General features: G+C 44.1%; 1 protein-coding gene across 4 annotated transcripts in view; it reads left to right on the top strand.

Moving 5' to 3' along the window:
* Window positions 1–15,208, top strand: part of Nedd4l (NEDD4 like E3 ubiquitin protein ligase) — a 303,787-nt gene that overhangs the window by 78,151 nt on the left and 210,428 nt on the right. The gene's annotated exons all lie outside the window — the stretch shown is intronic.

Below are 15,208 nucleotides of genomic sequence, written 5' to 3'. Positions count from 1 at the left end.
AATAGAACAAACATCAAGATCTGGTAAAAATTGGATGAATTAAGATAATTCTTTCTTCTTATGAAAAATCATTGTTTTTTAAAAAAATCATTTTTAAATGAAGCGACTCAGACATTATACACAGTTATACTCACAGTAGAAATTCTGCCTCGTCTCGCCACCCGCACCACGTCTCTCTTAAAGTAGCCTTCATTAATGCTACAGTATGTTCTTGCACAAGGAGTAGTTTTTGACCAGAATTGCGAGAAAGCAGCAAGAGTCTGGCACTATAAGAATGAGGTGAGCGAACAGGAATGCCGGGAAGCTGGAGGGGAAGGGCTGGTATGGACACAGATCTGGCAGTCAGCTGGGTTTGGAAATTTGTTCTTCTCAGCATTGTTTTCCCCAAGGAGGAGCTGCATCCTTGCAGAAGCATGTTGAGCTTCAAGATACTTCTTTGTTTGTTGTTGCTGTTTTGCATTGCTGAGGATCATACTCAGTGCCTTTCGCGTGCTGGGCAAGGATCCCACCACATACATCACCAGCCACATACATCCTTTTGTTTGTTTTCCTAAGGCATTTTATTCTGCTTTAGAAGTACCTGAAACTTAAAAGCATAAATCGCTGGCTGCCGAGTTTCTGATTTTAGTGGCTAGGGACTGGGCTCTTAAGAATCCACATTCCCATCAAGTTGTCTAGTGATGCTAGAACTGGGAGTCAGTTTGAAAACACTGCCCTCCCCATCTAGAGTTCTAGAAAGTAGATTGTCCTCCAGTCCTATGGCATTAAGCTACACATCTCCCGCATAGATTCTTGCAGGCAACCAGGCTCTGTGTAGAGTTAAAGGTTGCAGGATTGCCCAGGTTGTGGAAGGGTTCTGGCTCCAATCCTTGATATCTGGTCCTAGGCTAAGTCATCTAGATTCACCTGTCTCTCCATCATGTCTTCTATACTGTGGATGATCTCGTCTCTTAGCAGCCTCCTGTTTGATGATGATTTCAAACTGGAAAAAAAAAAAAAAGAATCTCAACAGGCACTCATTGTTCACATCTGTAATCCTAGCTACTGGGGAAGGCTGGGATCTGAGGATCTCAGTTGGAAGCCAGCCTGGGCAGGAAAGGCCATGTGACTTCCAATTAACAACCAGAAAACTCCAAGTGGTGCTGTAGTTCAAAGTGGTAGAGCGTTAGCCTTGAGTGGTAAAGGTCAGACATTACCCAGGCCCTGAGTTCAAGCCCCGTGACTGGGAAAAAAAAAAATCTTCCACTTTGTGGAAAGGCACAAATGTGTGTCAGGGGCTGTCATTAAGGGGCTGGTTGGAGGATGGGGGTCCTCGACATTTGTGTCTCTTAGGTAGGTATTTGAAGGCCAAAAGGGAGAGTGAGTCTGGGAAGGCCATCGTGAAATGTGGGATGTTAGAACCAAAGGCCAAGTACTTGCATGAAATTCAAGCATTCATTCATTTCACATCATACAAGGATATAGTATTGATTACAGGCTGATTGATAAAGATGAAATGAATCAAGTGTTTGATAGGTGCCTTGGAAAAGAATATCATCAAATCATGCTCTTGCTTGTTCTTGGTTTCCTCCCAAAGCAGTCAGTTGGAAGGAATCCAGCCTTTGTCATTTGCATTTGGGATTACTTGGTTACACCTGTCCTCGGAGGCAGCGCAAACCCACGTAGGAATAGGGATTGTCTTGTGGTTTGGGAGGAAAAAAAGCTAGACTACTTGATTTGATAGTAAAAAAAAAAAAGTCCAAGTGAGATGAAGTGCTTTCATCTGAAGGTATTTTATAAGGAAACAGAACATAAGAAATTTTTATCTTGCATTTCTAAAGATGTGTAATTCACAACACAAGCCAAAATTAGTGGAGATAAGAGTCTCATGGACTTTCCTGCCCAGGCTGGCTTTGAACCGTGATCCTCAGATCTCAGCCTCCTGAGTAGCTAGGATTACAGGCGTGAGCCACCAGTGTCCGGCGCCTCATGTTCTTCCTTAGCTTTTTGCTCAAGGCCTCTGCCTCTTGAACCATACCTCCAATTGCAGGATTTTTGCTGAAGATTTTTAATTGACGATAAGAGTCCCATAAGATTTTCCTTTTTGGCCTGGCTTCCAAGTACAATCCTCAAATCTCAGCTTCCTGAGCAGGTAGGATTACAGGTATGAGCCACCCACTTGTTATCTTGTGCTGTTATCTTGTTGGTAGGACTTGTCTATTGACTAAAATGGCATCACCCTCAGGGTGAACTGAGGGTCACAGTGGCCATGGACTTTTGCACATTTTGACCACACACCAGTTGTATCTGGTGTATAAGTCCCTGGTGGACAGATTGGAGGTGACCCCCTATGCATGGTGTGTGGGCACCTGCTGGCCTTCAGCTGCAGAAGCAATGAAAGGGAAGTGAGGAATTAGGGATGGACTTGCAGTTTGGGCTTGGCCAAACAGCCACTGTGTCCACCGCAGTTGTAGATCTGCCAAACTCTGGCTGAAACTTACACCTCACCTCAGTCTTGCCATACCAGGCAGTAGCCTCTCAGTGTTTGAGAGAGAGACAGACACAGACAGAGACAGACAGACGGAGGGAAAGGGAAGGAGGGAGGGAGGTGGAGAGAGAGAGACAGAGACAACTCAAGGCCAGGAGTCTTCCAGCTCTTCCCAGCCTATGATTCTGTGATTCTGCGACTCTGCATTTTTGTGTTGTTTTACTTCAACTTATTGTAGGATTCAGGCTGGGTTTCAGCCATTCCTTAAAACAATCACTTTCTTTCTTCTGGAGTTCTTCCCTTCATGCTTTTATATCTTAAAACATCGCGACACAAGTGTGGTGTTCTTCCTGAGGGGAATTGTAAACATTTGTAGACTGGGTTAAGCATCATAAATCATTTCTGGAATAAGACGTGGAGTAAAACTAGCCATAAATAGTGATCTCCCAAATGCTGTTGACAGATGTTCATATTTCAGTTTTGGTTGACATGTTCATGAGTTTTGGAAATTCATTGCAATAGGAAGCATTCTGATTTATGAATAATCTCTTGTTTCACGGTGAAGAAGATGGGGATGTAATTATGCCTGTGCTTTGTCTTAAGAGATGTTACATGCACGCACATTTATAGCACTAGGTGGTCTTCATGGTTCTTAGATTGAGTTTTTGGTTTCCAAGTGGGTTTTTTTTTGGGTCAGTAGTGGGGCTTGAACTCAGGGCCTGGGCACTGTTCCTAAGCTTCACTTGATCAAGGCTAGCACTCTACCACTTGAGCCACAGTGCTACTTCCAGCTTTTTCTGTTTATGTGGTACTGAGGAATCACCCAGGCTTCATGCATGCTAGGCAAGCACTCTACCACTAGGCCCTCCACGTAGGTCTTAAAATCACAGTGTCACCAAGTTAGGGAAGGATGTCAGATCCCTCTTGGTTCATTTTTCTGTCCCTGTTGATGTTTCTGTTGCTGTCTGATCACCTACCCATGATCCGTGGAGACCATCTGTTCTGGGTCCCACCTTGGGTTAACAAGAGAAAGTCCCCTCCTGGTGTCTGCCTTTCAGAAAGCTTGCCCTCTGGAGTTGAGACCTCCAAGTAGATTATGTGCTTGTTATTGCTCTCCCAGAAAGAACCTGCCTTAAAAAAATGTAACTGAAAGTTTAAAAAAATTATTTATTGTTATTGTAAGGGTGAGGTCCAGAGGGCTTGCAGCATTACCTAGTTCAGATAAAGAGTACATTCCTTTTTGAAAAATGTCACTCCTTCCTCACCCTCACAGTTTTTCCCTCCCATCCCTCCCCCCCCCCAAGTTATATAGTTCATTTTTAACATACGCACACGTTGTGTAGTTCCTTTTCAACAGAGTATCTAGTGAGTACCACTGCGGCATTTGTTCACCCCTTGTCTCTCCATTTCTGTGTCTTCTTACACTCCCAAAGACAGATAAATGAACAAACAAGACAAAAGGAAAAGAAAACAAAAACACCAACAAAGAAAAAAAAAAGCCCTCCTGTTTCCATTTCCTGGGTTCATTTTGATAAATATTACTTTATATGATGAAATCTCACATAGCTATATGCCTTTGTGATCCTCTCCTAAGAATATCCTCCTTTAGTCTCCCTCTGTGTGAATGCCTAAAGACTTGTATAATTTATCATGTCCCAATGACTGTTTAGAAGCATCCAGTGTGTTTACTTGTAGCTTTATAGGCACATTCTAGTTACCACAAATGAGGGAAAGCATACAACCTATGTTTCTTTGGGTCTGGCTTACTTCATTTAATATAATTTTTTCCCCAAGTCTTTCAGTTTCCTTACGAATGGTACAATGTCAGTTGAAAGATTGGATTGATGGATGAGTAGAATTCCATCATGTTCATTGCAGCATTATTTACTGTAGCCTAGATATGGAATCAACCCACGTGCCTTTCAATGGATGAATAGATCAAGAAGATGTGATAAATATTTAGGAGGAGATTGAACATTCCTAGTTCATTCTTTGTGTGCCTTCTGTTTGTTTATTACTCTTACTGATTACAAGTTTTTAAAAATATAATTTTTTTGTTATTATTAAGATAAAGTACAGAGGGGTTACCATTTCGTAAGTCAGGTAATGAATACGTTTCTTTTTTTGGACAATGTCACCCCTGCCTTCACATTCCCCGTTTCCCCCCTCCCATCCCTGCTCACAAGTTCCATAGGAACAACTTTTTTTGCAGTTGCAATACATCTAGATGGTTTAATTTAAAAACCCGGCTGTGTGAGAAGTCTCTTTTTCATGGTCACCTCTATCCCCAACCAACTCCTGTCCCCAAAGCCACTATTACCAGTTTCTTGTACCTTATAAAGTTTTCATATGTACTTGCCAGCAAATATTTGTGAACAATAGCTTCCTCCTCTTCCTTTTTGCTATAAAGGCTAGCATACCTTACAGAATGTTCTCTCCTATTTATTTTTAATTTGTCTGTTTTGGATTTGTAAGCTTATATACACAGAACACCTGCCATTGTTCACACACACACATATTTGTTGGATGTACTGTTGTAATGGGTCTCATCCCACTTATCGAAGAAAACAAAGCAACAGCAACAATATCTCTACTAAATTCTACCCCTGGCCCAGGGCAGGGGTTAACAATATTCCTTGATATGGATTTTCAGTAGTGCAAGTGGCTGACACTCTTGTATTGCTTGAGATTAATGACCAGAAACTCGCCCCTCCCCTTTCTACCCAAGGCACCATGTGATTTATTTCCCAAAGCTTACCCTCACTATCTGAGGCCTATCAAGCTAGAGATGAGATAAAGCCCCAAAGATTGCCTATCTTCCCTTGCCACTCTGGCGTGTTTCTTCCAACCTTTCTGCACTGGTGTGGACAGCCAAATGCACACCCCACTCCAAACCTTAGGCTGTGCCATTTGGCCCATCAGCAGTCTGATGAGCTCTTTCTGCATTCTGACAGCCTTATCCAGTTGTGCATATCAGCTGCAAATTGGATTAGCCTGCCACCTGCATCTTATCCAAGTTTTCTTGGCTCAAAACCTTGAGGAGGATGAATCTAATCATGGAGCTCTGATACAGCCCCTGAGACATCCCTGGATTTTTCTAATGATTCTACTCTGGCCTGGGTCTGATGAACCAAATCTATTGTCAGTCAGCCTTCACATGCTCTTCTGATCCAGGAAGTTAGAAGTGTGCTGTTCAGAGTTGCCAAGAGTCTGCTGAAGCCTACACACCCTAGTCTGTATGTGACACAGCCCTGAGCTACTAATCTTGTCAGAAAAAGGAAGATTGTGAATCTTATTTTTAGCCAAACTTAGACATGCTTTGTGGCACCCCCCCCACCCCCACCCCCAATCCTGGGGCTTAAACTCAGGGTATGAATGCTGTACCTAAACCTTTTTGTGCTCAAGGCTAGCGCTCTACCACTTGAGCCACAACCCCCCCTTCCAGCTTTTTCTGAGTAGTTTATTGGAGATAAGAGTCTCACAGACTTTTCTGCCTGGGCTGGTTTCAAACCGTGAGCCACCAGTGCCTGACTTGTGTTTTTTTTTTATTTTAAAGTGCTGATGAACTATTTTGCAGTTTACATTCTTCCTTTGCTGTGTACTACTGTCGATTCACATACCTGTGTGCACACGACCCCCCAACCCCCAACCCCCTCCAACCAATCTTTCATACCTGGATCTTTGCCAGTCTGGAAGTATTGAATGAGATGAGGGGTGTTTTATGACTCTTCTGCCATAAATGGTTATACATATCCTGTGTTCTGTATGAATTTGAACTCATGGCCTAGTTACTATCCCTTAGCTTTTTGTTCAAGGCCAGTGCTCTACTATTTGAACCACAGCTCTACTTTGTGTGTCTTTTTCCAGCCCCCTTGGCTATGACTTTATCTCCAAGGACTTTCCTGCTTTGAACTGCAAACACTAGATCTCAATCTCCTGAGTAACTAGGATTATAAGCATGAGCTTCTTGTGCCTAACAGAATTGTACGCTCCTGTCTTCTGTATTTACGACATGGGTCTGTCTCTGCGCTCCTCTGACATGATTGGCAGTGGCTCTCTGTTGTTGTGTGGTATGATTTGGAAGAATCAGTGGTAGAGACCTTATGTCAGATGCCACCAGCTCCTTGTGTCTTTTTCCCATGCTTTCTCACATGGACAGGAAAGCTTCTAGTTTCAGTGCTGGTTAGATAGCTGCTTACAAAGCACCTTCCTACCCAGGAACTAGAGTTCCCTGTCGAGGAAGAAAGTCATAGCAAACAAGGCACTGGAGGATATATACCGAGGTGTGGTCCATGTGGCTGGAGAGGTTGGGAACATGTGGTGACAGCAGGGGTGACATAGGTGCCACCTGGTCAATCATGTTGCATAGTCAGGCCTGAGCCTGGGAATGGAAGAGGATGACTGTCCAGGGTGAAGGAAGCAGGCCCCTAGTGAGGGTTCTATGGCAGTGTCCTTCTAAGTCCTGCCTGACCCTTGGGTGCTATTGCTCTTGGGAAGCAGGCTCGCATCTCCCTGCTGTTGGATGAGCCTAGCCCAAGTTTGAGGCATCAAGTGAAGCCCCTGCTCTTGGCCCACTCTCAGTAGGCTTCGATGGTAGATTCTGTTTTGCCTACAGATGCTCATCCTTGGTCCTGTGTCTTCACACCCAGGCTCAGGCTGTTTGCTCAAGGTCAGATCTACACTGGCCACTCGTGTCTGTCTTAAGAGCTTTATTCGAGAGTGTCACCCTGTGTTTCTGGGGGCTGTTGACACACTGACCCGAGCCATAATCTTATCTCATCCCTTTGGCAGAATCTACCCATGATGGATGACTTCATTGCAGACCCTCTTGCAATTCCTTCAAGTCAAATGAAAGAACCGCTAGGTCTCATTTTTCTGCAAGGGGTCACCCTTAAGTCTGCCAGGAAAAATCCACAAGCTTATATCCTGAGTGATGTTTGTTTGGCTTTCCACCAAGTGCCATTGTGTATTATGGTCATTTTGAGAACTGGAAACATGAGATAATTCTCAATCTTGGAGGAATTAAAAAAAAAAAGTTTCCTGTCTTCTGATGAGAGGTCGATAAGAACAAAAGAACCATTGATAAATGGATTCTTTGAAGACCATTGACAGGGAGTTTGACCAACTTTCATTAGCAAAAGAGTGGCCATGTCCTCCCTACCACAACCCTTGCGTTTATTTCATGGGTCTCTCTCTTCCCACAGTCACTGCATTACTGTGCATCTTGGCAGGTGGACATTTCACATTTCTAGTTGAGGGTCACTCTAAAAGTTTGTTCATATATGGAAAAAATTGCGTTTCTGCTGAGGAATGCATTTGAGTGAGGGTAGTTGGGAATCTTCCTCTCTTTCCCCCCTTCCCCCCTTCCTTCCCTCCTTTCCTCCCTCTTCCCACCTTCCCTCCTCCCTCCCTGCCTCTCCTTTTCTCTCCCTCCCTCCTTCTCCTCTCCCTCCTCCCTCCCTGCCTCTCCTTCTCTCTCCCTCCCTCCTTCTCCTCCCCCCCCTCCACTATTTTTTTTCTTGTGTAGGTGCTGGGGCTTGAACTCTGGGCCTGGGTGCTGTCCCTGAGCTCTTCAGTTCAAGGCAAGTTCTCTACCACTTGAGCCACAGCCCTACTTTATCTTCCCTTTTTATGCTGGTATTGGGGCTTGAACTCAGGGTCTAGGTTCTGTCTCTTAGCTGTTCGCTCAAGGCTGGCTTTTAACTTTTGGCTTTTGGCTACTTAATTGGAGTTAAGAGTCTCATGAACTTTCCTGCCCCAGCTGCCTTTGAACCTCAATCCTCAGATCTCAGCCTCCTGAGTGGCTTCTGTTACAGGTGTGAGCCAGCAGCAGGGGACATATTTCTTGATATGAGACTGAGTCTTGCTCAGATCTGCTACTCACTTTTCAACCTACCACTTTCCTCAACCCCTCTATTCAGCCATCTTTCCCCAAGGATGTAGCCTCTGGGTAAAACGATATAGAGTAGCAGAATGTGCTAGAACTAGGGCTAGCCTCCTCAAAGCCCTGGCTCTGCTCTATTCAAAGCTTGAACAAAGGCATCCAGTGTTGTGCTTACAGGAAGCAATGCCATGTGAGCACTTTGCATGCCTGGGTCAGAACCGTGTCTGGTTACCTGTGGGATTCAGTGTGAGCCCCACCGAACGGGCACAGGGATTGGCAGGAATCTGGAAATGCTTGACCGCAGTTCTGTTGGAACTGTATTCCAGCAGCGGGGGCTGTGGCTTTGGCTGGTAGCCTGTCAGCCCTTTCTCCTTCTAACAAACAGCACACTTGGTAGTCGCAGTTTTATTCTTCTAACTCCTGTGATGAAGATCTATCTTCCTCACTTGGCTAGCTGGTCACATGCAGTGCACATAATAGCCAAAAGGCAAATAATTCCAGGAACTATCAATACCAAAAAAAAATCAATATACAAGACAAGCACTTAATTGGACAGAAAAAGACGACTTTTCCTTCACAATTATATATTCCAGAATGTTCTTCCAAAGAGACCAAGGGCCTTGGTTGGCATTTTCCCCGTGCTCTTGCTTCTTGCATGCTCTCTCTGTGAATACTGCAAAGTGGGGACAGGCAGAAGGCTTCCAGTATCCCCTCACCGCGCTTCGTGTATCTGTACAGTGATTTCTACAGTGTTTCCATGAAGGAAGGCTGTCCTAGGCCTCATGGTAGTTGAGCTATTACCCTTTATAGTTCTTCATTTATAGGTACCCAGTGGTGATCTTTCATCTATCTGAGAAGGATGGATTCTAGAACAGCTGGTACAATGACCCCCCCAGCTCATTTCCAGAGAGCCGAGTCCCAGGGCAATTGTTCTGTAGTTGAATGTAAGGGACTTTCTTTTCCCTCCCTTCTCTTCCTCCTCTCCCGTTTTCATAAAAGCTTGCTCAGGTTCCAGCTGTGGCCTCTTACTGAGTTGGTACCCTTAGTGCCTCATAGTCCAGTAGAACTTTTTGTTTACCTCTTTGAAGTAAAAGAAAGAGAGGAAGGAGCCAGGCCAGGCCCCATTGTCCCCATCAAGGGCCCTTCCCCGGTGACATCCCCTTTCCTTTCCCCCTTGTTTTACCCTTCCCCACACAGTGATAGAATATGTGATACAATAGAAGTTGAGACATTTTCAGCTGTACTGAACCCTATGTTCCTGCAAATTTATAGGCCCTAAAGCCGTCCCTGCTACTTGTGCTTGACTAAAATGCTGTAGGACTGCAGTGTGACGGTGTGGTCCATGTTGGGCTGACAGTGAACGCAGCGCTCTGCTGGACCGGTTCCTGACAGGGGCTGTTGTTTGGGGGATGCAGCTAGGGCCCATCCCTAGCTAGGGAGCTAGGTGCAGTCTTGGTGTTGGACTACTCTCATTTTCCATTCTTACCTTTGTTCTTATGTTCAGCCTCTATCCCACACCTGTAAGAACGGTGCCAGTGCACAGGTCCCTTCCCTGGTGACTATGAACGCCACGGGGCAGTGATGTACTCCGTCCAGCTTGGTATTCCTGTTTGCTGACACCATGCCTTGGACATGGGAATCACCAAGGGCCTTTTTGATGCATAATGGACGGTCATAGTGGAGGCCCCCAGAGAGGTTTGGGGAAGCCACTGAGAAAGTGAAGAGTGGGAAAGGTTTCGAGGGGGACAGGAAGTGAGGGGGACAAGCTATAATGAGAACGAGATGACAGGACTGTGTGTGAGACGGGGAGCGGATAGGGCAGTGACAGAGGTTTTTGTTTCTTTCATGTGGCTGGGAGAGGGGTGAATATGCAGGACAGAAGATATGCAGGACAGCGACATCCTTTAGAGACAGATACAAGGCGTTGAATGCTCGTATAGAATCACAGAATACACAGCATCAGGGTGCCTCCTGGGTTGTAAAGGGCAGACTGTGTGACACCCAAGTGTCCACGCATGTCCAGCAAGGCCAGTACATGTACCACTAGAGCGGGACCTGGCTAGTGGAGGGGTCATGTGTGCACGCCTCTGTGTGTGTGTGTTTGTGTGTGTGTGTGAGTGTGAGTATGGCAAATTCTATGGTAAGAAAGCCATGCCTTCCACTTCCGCCGTGAACCTAAAACTGTTCTACAAAAGTAAAGTCTTAGTCTTAAAAACATATGGAACAAGATGCCATCTCAGGGCTGGAGTGATGACAGGTAGGAGTGGGGAGATTAATGACACTTAATGCGGAGCAGGTGCAATTCCTGCAATTAGATTATTCTTTTTAATTTTTTTATTGTCTTTTTTGGTACTCGGGATCCAACTCAGGACGTTGCACTTGTTAGAGGAGTGCTTTGCCACTGACCTATAACCCCACCCTTAGTTTATTTTTTTTAAAGCGACTAAAGTGACATATGTGTCATCTTACATATTTCAGTGGTCCAATAATACTGTCTCTTTTAAAATTATATTTTAGTTTGCTATAAAGGTGCTTTATAGAGGGGTTACAGTTACATAAGGAAGGTAATGAGTATACTTCTTGTCAAACATGTTGACCACTCCTTTGTTTTTCTCCTACTATTCCTCCTCCCTCCAAAAAATATTGTCTCTTGTAGTCCAGTTATGAGCCTGCAAAGGTTATAGGTTTATAGTTTATAGAGTAGGAAAGGTAAATACATAAATTAATTTAGGAGGCAATGACCAAGATATTGAGGCTCCTGATTTCCTTGACTTCAAGGACTTCTTTGACCACACAGACAGCTGGTGTGCGTGAGGCTCAGTCACAGGGACTCCCTGTAGAGGAAGAATATGATTTCCCAACCTATACCTATCACCTTCTTTGGGGAAAAGTAGCTCCCACTATAGATAAAGATAAAAGGTAAGATGCTGTCATAGGCTAGGGTCTTGGAAATGAAGGCAAATTTTAGTATGGTGAGGCTGTGTGTGTGTGTGTGTGTGTGTGTGTGTGTGTGTGTGTGTGTGTGTGTGTGTGTGTGTGTGTGTGTGTGTGTGTGTGTGTGTGTGTGTGTGTGTGTGTGTGTGTACGTACGTACCAGTTGAGGGCTTGGAGTCAGGGCCTGGACACTGTGTTTGAGCTTTTGTGCAAGGCTAGCACTTAGCCACAGCTCCACTGTCAGCTTTTTGGTGGTTAACTGGAGATAAGAGTCTCAGGGTGTGGAACTGTGACTTTCAGATCTCAGACTCTTCGGTGTAGCTAGGATTCAGGTATGAGCTACCTGTGCTTGGTTAATATGGTAAGTTTTGAGTTAGAACACAAAATATCTCTACCATAGAGATAGTGTGTGTGTGTGCGTGTACACATGCTTGTACACATACCATGCTCAAACCAGGGGCTTAACTCAGGGATTCTTCCCCTTCCTCCCCCCCCCCCCCCCAAGGCTGGTGCTCTACCACTTGAGCCATACCTCCACTTCCATTTGTTTTTTGCTGGTTAATTGGAGATAAAAGTTTCAGGGACTTTTCCTGCCTGATCTGGCTTTGAAATGAGATCCTTAGATTTCAGCTTCCTGAATAGCTATCATTGTAGGCATGAACCATCAGTGCCCAGCACAGAGACAGTTTGATGGACGATGTATTCCGAAGGTTTGTGAATAGGCATGGCAGTCTAGTAACCACTTAGACATTGACTGTGGCGAAGGACTGCTGGAATTCCATCCACCTATCATACTGATGAGACTCCAGGATTCCACTGGTCTTTTAGATGAGTCTCCAGTATTCTGCCTGTTTCTAAGCAGACACCTTGCTTGTCAGTGTGTATGTGGTGTATAGGCCAATGTGTGGTGTGTGGTTTGACACTTGGTCTTTGTCTTGATGGAAGCATTAGAAAAAGCTGAGGTGCACAGCATGTGCTACCTAATAGTCATGCAGACCAACAGGTTGATAACAGGAAGAGACACCTGACATTGTATTTGGCCCTTTCTCTGCCTTTCCTTTTCTGCTTTGTACAGTCGGTGTGTGGATACTGTTTTCATGATCTAAGCCAAGCCACTGTGGTTAAATATTTGATTTGACTAGAGTCATTAACAGAGATCAAAATAGCATACATAGATTTTACGAAAGTAATAAAATGTCTCAGAAAGTACAGTTGTTCTGCCTGGGGCTCATTGCATGCAATAAATTAGGCACACCCCGTGTCACGTGTTGCCCTGTTGAATGACCCGGCTGCTTATCTGTATGTAAGCTTGCCATTTTGAGGAAACAAAGATAAGAAATTTCCTATGCATGTGTAAAAAGTATTTTTATAGGCTTTGCTTGAGCTTTGGAGAGTGGAATTCACTTCTGTTAAACAGTAAGTGCTTAATAGACGCCCTCTCTTTGCCCCATTTTCCAGCTGTCACCAGTATATTACATAAGTGGACTCCTTCGTATCTTCTAAATAGCTCTACCTCTTTGTGGGTTGCTGAAAAAAAGCAAAACAAAATGATAACAGTTTTTTTTTGTTCATGAGAGAAGTAGGCTTACTTTTAAAATATAGCAAGCCTAGATGGTGCCATTATTGGTGATTCAATTTTTTTATTTTTTCTTACACACTCCCTGAAATTCTTATAAAAGTTGACCCTCTTTTTGGGGATGGGACTTAGCGCAGGCACTCCAGTATTGAGCTACACTCCCCAGCCCCAAAGTCTAGTTTTTAAATGAAAAATTTTTCACAAAATGCAAAAAAATGCAGATAAGCAAACAAAAATCATCCATCATGTATGGTAATCATTTAATATCGTTCTTTCCTTTTCCATTTTTACCTTTTGCAGATGTATTATTGACAGTTTAAAGAAACAAACTGATACTGTGTATGTGGGTAGGCTTACCGCAGTTTCAGACTTTGGTTTTCAGTCTGTTGCCAACTCATGATGAGGGGGCTCAGCAGGTTGTGTGTGTGTGTGTGTGTGTGTGTGTGTGTGTGAGAGAGAGAGAGAGAGAGAGAGAGAGAGAGAGAGAGAGAGAGAGAGAGAGAGAGAGAGAGAGAGAGAGAGAGAGAGAGAGAGAGAGAGACCTTTTCACATGTTTCCCCCTTTTGGCCATTAGGATCTTCTCCATTTAGCACAAGGCTGCTGAGAGGAACTGAGGATGTCTGATGAGGTGGGCTTAGGAGCCCTTCATTCTTTCTGTCCATATTTCATTGGCCAAAACTTTGTCACATGACTGCCCCCTAACTGCAAGGAAGGTTGGGAAATGTAGTTTAGCCTAGTATGTGCAGATGGAAAGTGAAACAGCATGAATAGCTTCCTTTTTCCTTTTGTAAATCAAGCTCACTGTTTTGAAATTACTTCACTTGTATAACCGTTATTTTTCCACCTCTACCTTGCTGAAGGCCCAGCGTGTGTGTGTGTGTGCATGTGCGTGTGCATGCATGTGTGTCATGCACTTTACCTCACTGTTCTTCCTGAAGTTGTCCTTTCCCTAAAGCCTCTTCTTCACAATAGCCACAGTGGTTCTTCTAAAAACCTAAGTCACATCATGTCATCTCCATGCCGGAAACTTTCCAGGGCTGCCCCGGAAGTAGTTAGAATAATGTCTGCCTTCCTTGGCTCTGGCCTCTCTGGCCCCTCCCTGTGTTGCACCCCACCTGATCTCTGTTGTTCCTTAGATCTGGGTTCAAGTGTCTTTTCTCCATCCTCACACATTGTCTACCTCTTTCTCTGCTGAGTTGATTTCACTTTGCTGTCATATTAGCTCCAAAGCAGTTACCACTGTCCCAAATTGCCTCATTTGTTTGTGTCCTATCTTTCCATTCTGTCTTTCTGCTGACTAGATAGTGGGTTCTGTGAAGCAGGAGCTGTCTTGTTTTATATCTCTGTCCCCAAATACTAGGTGTGGCACATGATAGCACTCACTAAATACCTGTGGGGTGGAGGAATGCCATTGCTGACTCTCACCTATTTTTAATGACAGTCTGTTTTAGCACTTGTTTACGGAATTAACTGTCTACTATAGAGAAGTCTTTAGATTTTTCTTTTTTAGTTGAAATGTGCTTTGGTGACCATCCTTTTGGATAAGTTTCTTGTTTTTTCTCTTATTGGTGCTTTTTTTTTTTTTTTTTTAAAAAGAAGGATTGCTTTCTTAAGTTTGTTGAAAGAAAAATAGTGACAAGTGCCTGTGGCTCACACGTAACCCTAGCTACTCAGGAGGCTGCGATCTTGAGGACTGAGGTTCAAACCAGCTTGGGAAGGAAAGTCTGTGAGACTCTTATCTCCAAGTAACCACCCAAAAGCCAGAAGTGGAGCTCTGGCTCAAGTGGTAGCTCTCTAGCCTTGAGTACAAAAGCTCAGGAACAGTGCCTAGGCCCTGAGTTCAAGCCCATGGACCAGCATTACCAAGAAAAGAAAGAAAGAAAGAAAGAAAGAAAGAAAGAAAAGAAAGAAAGAAAGAAAGAAAGAAAGAAAGAAAGAAAGAAAGAAAGAAAGGAAGGAAGAAAGGAAGGAAGGAAGGAAGGAAGGAAGGAAGGAAGGAAGGAAGGAAGGAGGAAAGAAAGGAGGAGGAAAGAAAGAAAGAAAGAAAGAAGGGAGAAAGAAAGAAAGATAGAAAGAAAGAAAGCAGTGTTGCAATTGCCCTTGAGAAAGCCTGCCGGCCTGCATTTGCTGTGTGAGGAACCTTGTGGGGTAGGCTCGCCAGAACACCGCAGGGTAGGCTGGCTGGTAAGGGACGGGTGCATCATCTGTATTACCATGTCCTTAGATCACAGAGCAGATCGAATCAATGAACAGCTTTCCTTTAGAAAAGTCTAGTTATCCCTTTATTTTTATTTTCCTTATTTTTTTTAAACAAACGTTGCTTGATTTTTTTTTTTTCTTTTGCCTG

This window comes from Dipodomys merriami, unplaced genomic scaffold, assembly GCF_024711535.1.
Source record: "Dipodomys merriami isolate MVZ:Mamm:240054 unplaced genomic scaffold, mDipMer1.0.p SCAF_2, whole genome shotgun sequence".
Lineage (NCBI taxonomy): Eukaryota > Metazoa > Chordata > Mammalia > Rodentia > Heteromyidae > Dipodomys > Dipodomys merriami.
The sequence above is the reverse complement of the archived record's forward strand: the minus strand, read 5'-3'. Positions and strand labels throughout refer to the sequence as shown.